Below are 13704 nucleotides of genomic sequence, written 5' to 3' on the forward strand. Positions count from 1 at the left end.
AATTTCAGAATGCTGAATGCATTAGCTGCCTGGAGACAAACTACGAAGCTATTAGAAATATAAGGCTGTACCATTTAAATAATTTCCCCAAGATCTGCAATCTGTCTGGAAACTGGACTTTAACCACAATACCCTTGAAGGAAACAATAGGGACAGGGGAGAAATAGTTTAAAAATTGTATTATTTTTTGTTTAAGACAAGTGCTCTTTGCATGCTGAAATTTTCTGTTCCAAGTTATAGCCTGTACTAACACTTTATTCAGCACAGACAGTTTAAAACAAGAATTATGCAAATACCCTCTTAACAGTACCATGGTAGTGACTGCTGTCTGCCCTCCTTCTTTGCAAAGGTACAAGCTCTGTTTCCTAAAGACACTGATTACATCATAACCAGCTGGCTACAGAAAGCAAACACCACCTCAATTACATTTACCACTTGACCAAGCAACTTGCAATTATACTTTAGTGTGAACCAGGGCACAGAGTCACCTTTAAGTGAAACACTGACTTAAATCAATGATATGGCAACTGTAAACGAGAACATTTAAGAGTCTGATATGAAAGCCTAAAAGTATTTTTCAACATCTGTCCATTTTGTTTGTTTGAATGTTTAACTGCAAAGTTTTTTTCCCTGTAAGATTCCAAAAGACGACATAACCAATGACATAGGATTTTAGCAACACTTGAAACACTCACCATTATCCTTAAGTGGTTGAAAAAACTGAACTTTAGAGACAATTTTTTCTCTCACAAACCTTACGCTGTCTCACATTGTGAACTCTCTCACTCTAGCAGAGAGACCAAGATGACCACATCTCAGCTTTCTGACTCTTAAGAGGAACAGTTTTGTTTATATGTATTTTCAAGAGCCATAGCCCTTTTACTTTTAAAATCAGATAAACAAGTTTTTTACTTATCAAAACCTTTGTGTTTCACATTTGAATCCCTTTCATAGAAAGAGTGCAGGATTTTACAAATAAAACGTAACTTGTGAATAATTTAGATCTGAAGAAAATAAGGGACTTTGTTCATATAACTGCAGCTCTTCTCCAACTATATTTATATAGAGAAAGAGTAAATGTGGGTAAAACAAAAATACAATGGTTAGAAACGAAGTTTTGAAATGATAAATATGAAGAACAGCCCTAATTAACTGCTGCTAAAAAAACAAAACAAAAAAAAGCGGGGGGGGGGGGGGGGGAGAAGAGAGGGAGCACACAAGTTCTCATCTTTCTCCATGACACACTTCTGCTGTCAGGATTTTCAGTACCATCCCTCTATCAAGTTTTGAATGCATTTAAAAGAATGAGGCAAAAATTCACCTTCTGCCTGGAAGTTCAACATTTAACCTAGAGTGGTTGTTTTGTGTATGTAAGAGTTTCTCTCAACTCTACTGTGTATACAACTTAGATTAGAAACTCTTTAGCACAGGGCACATGTCTGCTCATCATGGTGCTACGCATACTGTTGGTATGAAAATAAATATTTACCCACGTATTTACATAACTCATTTTAATCACTCACCAAATAAAATATGCTGCAGTATAAAAATTTACTATTTAAATATGAAACTATTTTAACACACAGTTAAATAAAATAAATCAATAACCTCATTTCACAAATCAGCTATTAAGCATTATCAAAAATATTTACACAAGAGACTAATGATTCCTTTGAGCAACAAACATTTAACAGGACTTTTTAAATAAAGAAACTGAACACAAAACCAACATGCTTTTCCTTCTCCTTTGTCCTCCCTTAGAGTACAGGCAAAGGATCACAGATACGAAATTTGTACTGACTTATATACTAGTCTACTTTGGCTCTTGTACCACACCTGTCACTATGACTTGAATGAAATCCTTTCTTGAAACCTTCCTGCACTTTTAATTCAGTCGCACCCATCTCTGAACTCTCATCAGTCTTGGCCTCAAGAACTTGTATCTGTATGATTTTTTCCTCTATATGCTTTTTGTAAATCAAAGTAATTATAGCACCATTTGCCTTCCCATAGACTTTGTATACACTAGATTTTTTGCCAAAATATTCTCTCTGTTGCTACCTCCAGTTCAGCTTCTCAACTTGGTAGCAATGGTAAGTGCACTAGTGCACAGGTAACTCCAGGTGTGCATTTACATTTTAACTACCGTATCATCTAACTTTGCTTACAGAAGGTCTAAGAAGATGCAGTGGGGTAGATGGTAGGCTCTTGAGGGGCAGGGACTGCCATTTATTGTGTGTGGATATCTATCACATTAGGGACCCAATCTGTTGACCTTTAAGCACTACCGTAATACAAATTTTGATCAATCATATCATAGGTGGCCACCTAAAGCCCTGTCTGCCCTAACAAGTAGCACGGTTACTGGCAAGTTTTTGGCAAAAAAAGCCTCGTGCAGACAAGGCTCTAAAGTTCCTGAAGTGCTTCACAAGCTTTACTAATCAGACAACCTTCCCGCCACAAAAACAAATTGCCTCTGCATCTGAGGTGTTTAACAATGAAAAGCAACACTTTCACAGCAGGTTAATGCAGAAACTGAAAACTACAACTGCCAACTGGATCAAGTAATAATTAAAACAGGCAGAAAAAAAAAGCAGCTTGAAGTTGACACAGATACCATCTAGTGGCAAAAATACATTGTTAACCTATTAACAAAAATTCACTAATTTATATTCAAATACAAGCAAACATCTTTATGAACAGCACAAAATAGTGATCAGAAATGGGCAAAGGGTTAAGTAGTCATATCAAAACATGACACTATTGAGCACAGAGCCACAGAAAGAACCAATTTCTAGCACATTCTCAGTGGTTACAGACTGACTTTCCATTTTTAGTGTGATGAAGGCGTCTCTTAACGTGCAATTTAAAACCTTATCTATATGATCAACCATAATATTCTCAGTTACCAGAGGTCTGCTCAGACCTAATTTTTAGGTCCCACCCAAGTAAGGTCAAGTCATTTTTTGACCTGACTTCAACCCTGACCCTTCTACTCCATTCCCCTGAACCCGAATTGCGACTGTTGCTACCTCCTGCCGTGGGGTTGGCACAGAGGCAGCTGCATGCTCTGGTCCTGTCACCCATGCTCTGCTGTGTGTACCCTGCAAAATGAGTATGCTGAGGCATCACAATACCTCTCACACTGCAGCACACACACACAGTAGCAGATGGTGGCAGACAGCAGGAGTAAGGCACACAGCTGCTGTCACAAATCACCACCACAGGCTGACCTCACAGGTAGGCGGAGAGCCAAACCCAGCTGTCCCAGACTTGACACTTGTAGTCTGGTTCAGACTGGATTGCAGGGCTTAGTACGAAAAACTGTTACTAACCTGTTCCGTAACTACTGTTTGAGATGTGTTGCACATGTCAGTTTCGCTTTTGGAGTCTGTATGCCCAGTGCATGGCCATCAAACTTTTTCCTTCAGCAGTACCGGTTGGTGGCTCAAACTTCCTCTGCTATTGTGTGTTACTGCATGCAGGTATAAAGAGCAGAGCTCCCTCTAGCCCCCTCAGTTCCTTCTTGCCATAACTCCAATGAAGATAGGTAAGAGTGCATGTCATGGAATGGACACGTGCAACAGATCTCTAAGAAGAGCAGTTTTGGAACAGGTTAGTAACCCTTTTTCTTCTTTGAGTAATTGCACATGTTCATTCCACTCTTGGTGACTCAGAAGCCATAAGACAGGAAGTGGGATTGGAATCTATTTCAATAAAGATTGGAGAACAACTTGTTCTCCTCTAGCATTGTCTTTGGAGTCTTAAGCACAGCATGTGGATCATGGAGATGTGGACCAAGGACCAGGCTGCAACTACAAATGTCTGCAACTGGGACTTGTGTCAGAAAGGTCGCTGGGGCTGACCATGACCTCGTCAAATGAGCTGTGACATTAGCCAAAGTCATCACGCATGCATATGCAGGGTGCAATCCAGGAAGAAATTCTCTGGGTGGAGGAGACCTCTTACCGTTTGCCAATGCTACAAACAACTGGAAGGATCTATGAAAGTGACTGATTTGTCCAGGTAAAATGGCAAGGCTCTTATGTCCAACATATGCAAATGCTCTTCTACCCAATACCACATACAAGCAGGGAGGAATACTGACAAATAAATTGGCTGGTTGATGTGGAAAGTGGAAGCCACCTTTGGGACCAACTTCAGATGAGGATGCAGGTAAACCTTGTCCTTAAAGATCATCATCTGTGGAAGTCCCAGCATTAATGCCAGCAACTCCCCTGCTCATTTGGCCATGGCTAATAATACTAAAGACTAGACTATGTATATATACACACACGTTACGTTCACAAAGGCTGAGAGAAAGAACTGCTCTGATATAGAACAGAGTTCCAATGAGTGTCATGGGCAATAAAAAGGAACTGAGGGGGGCTACCTTTTATATCTGCATGTAATGGCGAATGGGGTGGGGGCCCAAGCTGCTAAGCAAGTACTATAGAGGGAAAAAGTTTCTGACAGCCATGCGCACCAACACCTAGCGTGGAATGCACATGTGTAGTTACTCAAGAAACTATTGTTTATTTGCATACTATATAGACTTTCATGAAGTCTGTTTTTTCTATTATATACAGATTAGTAGCCAGTGTTGCAAGATTTTACACATTCAGTCTTAACTTTAGCATTTCCTGGCTTCCGAGTGCTTAACTTCGCAATGTTGATATTTTCTTAATGTAATTTTTTGTATGGAGTTTCCTAGCTAAAATTATTTGTATTGGATCTCCAAGCAAGCCAACAAAAAACAAACAAACAAACAAACAAAAACAGTCACCTACCTTTTTGTAACTGTTGTTCTTTCAGATGTGTTGCTCATGTCCATTCCATTCTAGGTGTGTGCGTGCCCACATGCACAGTTGGGAGATTTTTGCCTTAGTGGTATCTGTAGGGTCGGCCACACTCATGTATTGGTATATTAGGCGTTGACGACCCTATGCCCTTTCAGTTCCTTCTTACTGCCCATGACGGTTGGTTAGAGCGCCTTGTCTTGCATCGCAAGTGTGTTAGTGGTCCTTACAGTCCATTGTTCTCCTTTGTTGTTAGTTGCTAGGTACTTAGTCAGATCTTTAAGTTAAGTGTTACAGTCGTCGTTTAGAGTCCCGGCTTGGACTGCGCCTCGGAGCGGGGCATGCCCGTTCCCCAGGTTTTAAGCCATGTTCATTGTGTAGCCGGCCGATGCCCATTAGTGACCCCCACGAGAGTTGTTTAAAATGTTTGAGGGAGTCCCACAGAAAGGATAAGTGCAGAATCTGCAAAAACTTTCACCCTCAAACTCAGAAGGAGCGGGATATTTGCTTAAGGGCCCTCCTCATGGAGCTTGCGCTTCGTCCTACCTCTCGATCGGACTCCAAGCCTGGTACCTCAATTTTGACAGTCCAACTCACATTCTTAGTCCTGGGAGAAGTGACGTCTGAGCCAACTGGCTGTGACATTCTGGGCTCCAGGAAGGCAAAACGGCTGAGGTCTGACTCTGATTGGCTATATTCCAGTTGCATAACTTTCTAGCTTCAGCGCACAGGAAAGGGAATCTCGCTCTTCTGGTTGTTATCAAACATGCAAGCCATGTTGTCTGTCATGATTGTGATTGTTTTGCTACTGATGAGGGCAGGAACTCAAGGTAGGCAATCCTTGAGTTCCAACAAACTGATAGAGAGACCAGTTGACTGAGGAGACTACCTGCCCTGAGTTATGAGTGAGGGATGGGAGTATATCTCAACAAACAGCGATGCATCTGTTGTCACACTTATTATTGGAGCAGGTTGGATCAACGAGACACCCACACAGACTTTGCATTAATCTTGCCATCAATCCAGAGAGTTCTTCACCTGGAGGGGAACCTTAACCTGTTCGTCCAATAGGTCCCCCTGAATCAGCCCTAAAAGCAGCAAAGGCATAATCTTGCATGCTTGGTCACGAAGGTGCAAATTGTCATATGACCCAGGAGCTGCAAACAGTTCCTTACTGTAGTACAGGGTCTTCCTTGACTTGTCCCAACCAGATGTGACAAAGTTACGAATCTGTATGTGAGAAAGAAGTCCCTGGCTACCAACGAATCCAAATATACCCCTATGAATTGTATTCTCTGTTACAGGGGCTAATGTGGATAATTTTTTTTTTTAATGTTTAGCTGGAGACCCAATTCTTGGAGGAGAGAGGGGGCTCTGGATGGAAGTTAGTACTGGTTTGTAAGATCAGCCCTTTGACTAACCAGTCGTCAAGATACCAGATGACTAAAATTGCTTCTCACCAAAGGTGAGCAGCTACTACTGCTAAAGCCTTTTAGAATGCCTTTGGGGCCAAACAAAGTCTGAAGAGAAGTACTCAGCACTAAAAACAATCCTGGCCCATGGTGAAGTGCAGGTATCCCCTGCGTGCAGGATGTATCTCTAGATGGAAATAGGCAATCTGTAGATCGAGGGCCGAAAACCAATCTCCTGCCTTTAGAGAAGAGATTAGGGCTGCCAGGGTCACCATCTGGAACTTTTTTGAGACATGATACAAAAGTATACCTTGAGTAAAACCCCTTCCCCTGTGAGGTCTACTGCTCCTTGTCGCAGGGCTGGTACATCCAGTCACCCTTTGGGGTGGGGGAGAGCTGCTTTACAGCCCTGTGGCTGGGTCTGTAGGGCTGTCTTTGGTCTTGAGGCAGCACGGCCTAGCGGCCAGAGTCAATAGCTCAGCCCTTGCTGCCAGGGCAGCGCGGCCTAGCGGCCAGAGTCAATAGTATGGGTGAGCTGGGCCACCACGCTGGGGTGAGTGGTGGCCAGGGTAGGGGGACCGGGGACCCGGGCCCTCCCTCTCCACTGGGTCGCAACCCAGGGCCCTGTTGGTGGTGGGGTTGCCCACCACCAGCTCACCGGGGATCCTACCGAAACACGCCGAGCTAGTCTCTGGTTCTACAACTGATTCCCTGCCAAGTTTCCCTGGGTCACTTCCTAACCAATTCTCTGCAGTTTGCAGTCTCTGAGTCCCCACGGTCTCTCCACTCTCTGTGGCATCCTGAGCCTGGGGGGTTGTCTTTGTCTGACTGGCCTCTGAATCCTGGAGTGCAGGCGGTCCTCAGACAGGAGCCAGCAGTGCACTTCCTTCCTCGCCAGCGGTCAGCCCAGACTGAGCAGCTCTGCTTCCTTTTATCCCGTCTCCAGCTGGAGCATGCCCAGCAGAGCTGAGGGAGCATGGCCGACTCCTCAGCCCAAAGAAAAGGATTAACCGCGGCTGCACCAGGGTGGGGCTGGTACAACTAAACAAAGGAGGGAGTGTACTTCTTGGCTCAGTATAGTCTTGTTAGAGGGGTCCCTGAAGGGGATGTGGAAGGGAGGAAGGGACAAAGTGGATGGTGGAGTCCAATGTTCTAACCTCCATGACACTTGTCTGCTGGAAATGGGAAAGGCAGTCTCCAAAAGTGTGGAGGTGGGCAAAAGGTCGCAGTTTGCAAACTAGAGGTGAGGGAGGAGTTGAGCCCTTGCCCATCCTGTCAAAATAGCTATTTCAAAGATGACTGGGTACTTGCTGAAGGTGGGTGGGAAACTTTTCCCCTCCGAAATATCAGTCTCTTTCTAGCAGGTTCTGTGAAATCCAGAGAATTGTGTTGGGTATGATCCAATTGTGTTGGGCAATTTGAGACCCTCTAAATCTCCTCTTTTTTGTAGGAGTCCATATACCCAGAAACCTCACCATAGCCCTGGAGTTCTTCAGCGTGTACAGCGACTCGTCTGTATTCCTGAGAAGAGTTTCTGATCAAACAGGAGGTCCTCAACTGCATTTTGTACCTCTCTCGGGAACCCCAACAGCTGGAGCCACGACACCCTATGCATGACAATTGCTGTGGAGATGGATCTAGTAGCAGTGTCTGCAGCATTCAAGAATGCTGGGAGAGGGGTTCTGGCTAATAACTGCCCTTAATGATAGCCTGAAAATGCTCTCTATGCTCTTGTGGAAGATGTTCAATAAAGGTTGCAAACTTGCTGTAACTCTTGTGACATCATACTTAGCCATGTCTGCCTGATAATTTGTGATCCAAAATTGAAGGGTCGCGGATGAGTAAGCCTTTCACCCAAAAAGGTCTATCCTTTTCTGGTCCTTGTCATAAGAGGCAGACCTGGAATAATGCTGTTTACCTAGCTTGTTTACGGCATCCAACACATGGGAATTAGTTGGAGGATGGCAAAACAAAAATCCTGAGTCTTGGAGTAACAATATTTTGTATCTGTCCATTTACAAGTTGCCAGTATAGGGCCATAAATTTTCCACACAGCCTTTGCTGGATCCATGAGCTTGTCATTATTGGGTAACGCAACCTGGGTATGTGTCACTGGCTACAAAGTGTCCAGGAGCTTATATTGTGTGTCTTTAACCTCATTAAGAGATATCTCGGGGGTGTCCACCATCCTCTTCACAAGATCCTGTAATCAGCAAAAAAGGTCAACCATCGATAGTGATGGAAACATGACTACTTCATCCAGAGACAAAGATTAAACAGGGGTTTAAGGGGTAGCCTTGTTGTTCACCCTAGCCTCCTGTCCCTCAAAGGTCTTCTGGTGTTGGGGGTTTGGTGGAGGAGAATGTTTGAGACTAGTTTCCTGGTGCAGTGGAGCCAGAGGTCTAGAAAATTGCTGCGGATACGCTGCCCAAAGACCCTAGTGGTCCATACAGGAGAAGGGGTGGGACTGATCCCAGGACTGATCCCATTGTCTCTGACATGGACGAGAATCCTTATGGGTTCCTGTAAGTATGGGTCCACAATCTCAGTTCAGGCCTCTACGTGCTAAAGTAATGCAAACAAACAAACAAAAACATGGAAGACTTCCTTGCATGGAATGAGACAGTTATGATCACCAGCCTATCAACACTTCTTATCTTTGTAAACCTGCTCCAAGTAGAACAGTAGTCAAACTGACAGTGCTCAAAATGTTCTCCAGACAAAAAGCCTATAGACAAGTGAGGTACAACCAATTTTTTCTTCACTTAAAACAAAGGATTGAGCTCTGCTCAAAAAAGCCAGAATCCAAATTAAGAAGTTTCCAGAAGTTGGTGAATAGGAAACCCTTGTAACCCACCATTCAGCAATAAATAAACCCCCATAAAAATGCAAACAAAGCAGGAAACAATTTTAAAATCTTGCCCGGAAGGATGTCATTGATATATTTTGGTGCATATCAGAGGGAAGAACATTCTGAAGTTGCAGGCACTCAGTGGAAAAAGACTAGCCTTTCACTCCTCTGTTATACAATAGGACAGTCAGCAGGCTTAAAACTGCTCACTTCTAGTGCTACACTAGAAGGCTGGGCACAAAATGATCTTCAGATTGGCCCAAGACCTTGTCATGCAATCGTTGGATCCATCTATGCAGTATTGTACAGTGAAGACTGGGTAGAGCTCTGATAGAAATGATTTAACACAGATCCCTAACATCACTTCAAAGCCTGAAAGGAGGAGTTCCATGCATCTAACTTTTCACATCTTCATAATTTGGTCTCATTCTCCTAAGCAAAGTTAGAGGACACAATTAATGCGAAAATGCCCAGAATGCTGAAACTGGGAGGCCAGGATTTCAAATAAATGACTATAGGAGGCAGGGAGGAAGGAGAACAGTGATCTCCATGTAGTAGTAGCCTGCAGCCTGGTACAGCACCCATATACCGAAGCCCTGATGTTTAGAACTGAGCTGTAATTTAAATTCCCTTGTGCTAGCCAAGTGCTTCCTGCCAGATATACCAGCATCATTGATGCTTGCAGGCTCTTTGTGGTGAATCCCTCAGTTCCTCCTTAAAACATATCTCTCTCCTTTTAACAATTTTAACAATGATTTTAAAAACTAACATGCTGTGTAAAATGCTAAGCAGATCATTCAGTAGTATAGAAATTCAGAGTGTGGCTTTGAGCATTGCTGTAGCTAGACAGTTACGATGCACTGACAAGAAACTTGAGAGGTCACACACAGTGTGAAGATGCAGTCAAAAGATCTGTAGCTCAAAGGAGCATTAGTGCAGGATTCTTTATCCAAAGCCACACAGGAATAGGACATATATATAGCTTGAGTAAATGCAGCACACAGCAGCAAAAGTGATAGGAATTTAGATACATGAGGAATATGAAACAAATATTAAAAAATGGTATATAGGAAAAATTCCCTGCATATAAGCCAATAATTTCTGCGGAATTTAACCTTTCATTTTAAAAAACAAAAGCAAATTTTCACTCTTTAATGGCTGGGAAGAAAGCTTCCCAATATGCAGACCCGCCTTCTTGAGTCTGCAGACAGGTCTAGTGTGTGGATGAAATCCTGGTTCCACTGAAATCAATAGGAATCTTGCCTCTGCATTCAATAGGGCCAGGATTTCACCCTGTACTTCTTGCTGCTTAAGGCTTTCAAAACCAGAGCTGAGCAAAATTAAGACTGGTCAGTGTCAGTGCAGCTATTCAGAAATTGACTAGAATTTCAGTATCAGAGAAGCCAATCTCACTCTGCTGTTGCTTGGGAAAAGCTGTGAAAACCAGCAATGGAAGCTATATATAGGAGAAGAGGGTGCAAAAATGGAGGTTAAAGTAGCAAGGGGAAGGGGCTGAGTTTTAAAATTTATCTGAAATGTATTTGGTAGGCAGGATCCAGCAAAACACTGCTATTTATGCATGACACCGTCCCATGAGGACCACATCTGCCACGTCACCACTGGCTGCCTTAACTAAGGAGTACAATTCACTGGGTTCTCATCAGGTCATTCAAAAACATGAAGCTTAAATAATGTATTCAAGGAGAACTCCTTCACCAACAGAACCAGTCTGTGAACTGTGAAAGAAACAACGCTGTTATTTAGGACATCATTAGCAGAAACAATGGTTTCACCTAGGTAGCTTTGGTTACAGCACACCACATATGCCTACCCTGCACAAGACAGCTGCTACCAAATACCACTGTCTCTCTTAACCTGAAGAAGAGCTCTGTGAAAGCTTGACTCCCTTACCAACAGAAGGTTGGTCCAATAAAAGATGTTACCTCTTCCATATTGTCTCTAATATCCTGGGACCAACACAACTACAACAACTCTGCATACATGGATCAGAAGCAGCTTTTTAGGACTGTGAAAGCTCAGGCTAATTATGTCTTTAAACAGTCCCACAATTGCAGCAAAGAAGCCACAAAATAGCCACCCATAGTGCCTTTGGAGTCGAAACATAAAAGAGCAACCAGCATTGAAAAAGTGGAACAGTGAAACCTAGTGTCTGAGAATATATAGCAGTACACATGCCTAGGACAATAGTAACTGTATAATTCCCCTGTCCTCAAAGTGCATGGCCTAAAATAGATCTGTTGGAATTAAAAACCCAATATCTGGGGTTGGAAAGCAGAAAGAACTGCTTAAACTGCTCTAAAATGGAAAAAAGATGTGAAACTTTCAGCTGAATAGCCAAATCTTCATAGGACCACCCGATGGCTCCTACCTCCTTGAATATTATCTACCAAAAGAGATTAGTCTCTCAAAGCGTATCTTGGAGAGAAGTACTTTGGCTCACTTCAGGAGGAACTCCTCAGTTTTTCCTTGGGTAGCTTGCCTACATATTTTCAAAAATAGTTTGTAATCCAACCCTTACAAAATGCTTCAAGACCTGATGAATGGGCAAAGTGCTTTCAGGTTTCTTCTCCTCTTGGAAGGAAGGTGAAAACTTTACATGTTTCCGGTTCACATTTACATCAATAAGTGCCTGACAATTCTCCAATATAAGATCATCTCCAAGGGAGGGGAGATGCAGGAGCAAGATGATGAGTTAAGTTGCAGCCAAATATAATTCCCTTTAAAAAGCCATCCTGACAAGCTGTCAGTCTGGATAGATCTGGTCTTCACTGAAAAGGCTAGATTAAGCAGAACATCTAAGTATACCAATATAGTATGGTGTACAGGGCAATACAATGGAGTAGCTTTCATGATAGTTATAGGAGGCCTTCAATATTCTGTTCTAAGCCCAGCAATATCCACAGACTATATGCCAAAACGCCCAATGCAGAGAGTGCATGTGTGTTTTCAGCATAAAAAATGAGATGGCACAAGGGAGCACAGCACCGTGGGAACCTTGGGCTCTTATTCTGGATCTTCTTCCTGTTACGAGTGTGAAGTTATTGAAAGATAATTGATTGTTCCTACGCAGGCTATTGGAACTAGGAGAGTCATTCCAGCTGCTCTGAATACGAATATAAACAGACATTTTCATGGAATACTGAAGTTTCCATATTGAGTGAAACACTTCCCTTCTGTCAGCTACACTGCTATTTAAAAAAGCCCTACAGACTGCAGAAGTGAGTGGAGAGTTGCACATTTTAATGAAAGGCTCTGACGCAAAGGATTACTGAATTTTGATAAAGGATTACTGTGATGGCAACACAGAGTACTGAGTACGACAAAGTTATTTATAAAGTTATTTGCTTCTGAGGCTTTACAAGATAGGACGCAAAACAAGTTTTCACTTCAGTTAAAGGGTGGTAAACAAAGTACACAGTTACAGAGACCAAGGAGAGATTACTCACATTGTGCGGTAACTACAGTCCTTCAAGATATTTCCCCACCACCACCACTCTTATGGATGCTCAACTTCAGATGCCTCCCAGGAGGTTTGTATCAGAGAGTTTCAGCAGCAGTGCCCATTTATCCCACACAAGCGCTCCTGATGGCCTCATGCCCTGTACTGAGATATAGAGCTGCACGGGCAAACTACCCCCAGTTCCTTTTCCACTGTGATTTCTGCGAGACAAAACTTTGAAGAAGTGCAGTTACTGCACAAGGTGAGTAACCTCTCCTTCTTCAAGTAATGTCCCTATAGGTGCTCCATTTCAGGTGACTCCCGAGCAGTATCCCTGGAAGCAGGAGGGAGCTTTGGATTTGAGTCCAACACTGAAGTTATAACTGCAATGTTAAATACAGCATCTGATCTGGCAGCATGAGTCAAAGCTTAGTGTTTGGAGACCAGGTTGCCACTGTTCAGATTTCAGCCACTGGAATATCCTTCAGCAGTGCTACAGAAGCATGCTGAGATCATGTGGAATGGGCTAGGCACTTCAGAAGGAGGCTGAACCTTGAGAGTTTTGAGTGGAGATTGTGGATCCTCTGGATCGGTCTATAAACAAACTGTCTGGGAGACTTTCAAAATAGTTTGGTTCTGTCCAGATAGAAGGCTAATGCTCTTCGGACATCCAAAGTGAGGAGGGAAAAATCTTCAGTGGTCTGGTGTGGTTTTGGGAAGAAGACTGAAAGATGAATATCCAGGATTATTATTGGTTAATACAGAATTCAAAATATACCTTTGGTAGAAGGCTATGATGTTGTCATAATGAAACTTTCTCCCTGAAGAATACTGTAAAAGGAGGGTCTGGGATTATAGCCCCCTTTCCCCAACTCTTTTGGCAGAAGTGACAGCCACCAAGACAGCAGTTTTCATGGCTAGGTGAAGATGGGAACAGGCAGCCACTTGCTCAAAGGGGACAATTAAGGACTAAGTTAAGTTTAGGGGTGAGCTCTATTCAGTGGAAAGGTTCAAGTTCTTAATGAATTTTGCTGTCCTGGAGTGAGCAAGCACTGAGAATCCCTCAACACAGCAATGAAAGGTCATTATGGCTGCCATATGAGCTTTACTGTACTCATGGAGAGTCCTGACTTTCAGTTCCAATAGGTAGTCAAGGACAGCGAAGAGGGAAGAATGAACACG

General features: G+C 43.0%; 1 protein-coding gene across 8 annotated transcripts in view; it reads right to left on the reverse strand.

Annotated features, from left to right (window-relative positions):
* BRD4 (bromodomain containing 4) overlaps positions 1–13704 on the reverse strand; it is a 203596-nt gene that overhangs the window by 57323 nt on the left and 132569 nt on the right. The gene's annotated exons all lie outside the window — the stretch shown is intronic.

The sequence above is a fragment of the Malaclemys terrapin genome, chromosome 23, assembly GCF_027887155.1.
Source record: "Malaclemys terrapin pileata isolate rMalTer1 chromosome 23, rMalTer1.hap1, whole genome shotgun sequence".
Lineage (NCBI taxonomy): Eukaryota > Metazoa > Chordata > Testudines > Emydidae > Malaclemys > Malaclemys terrapin.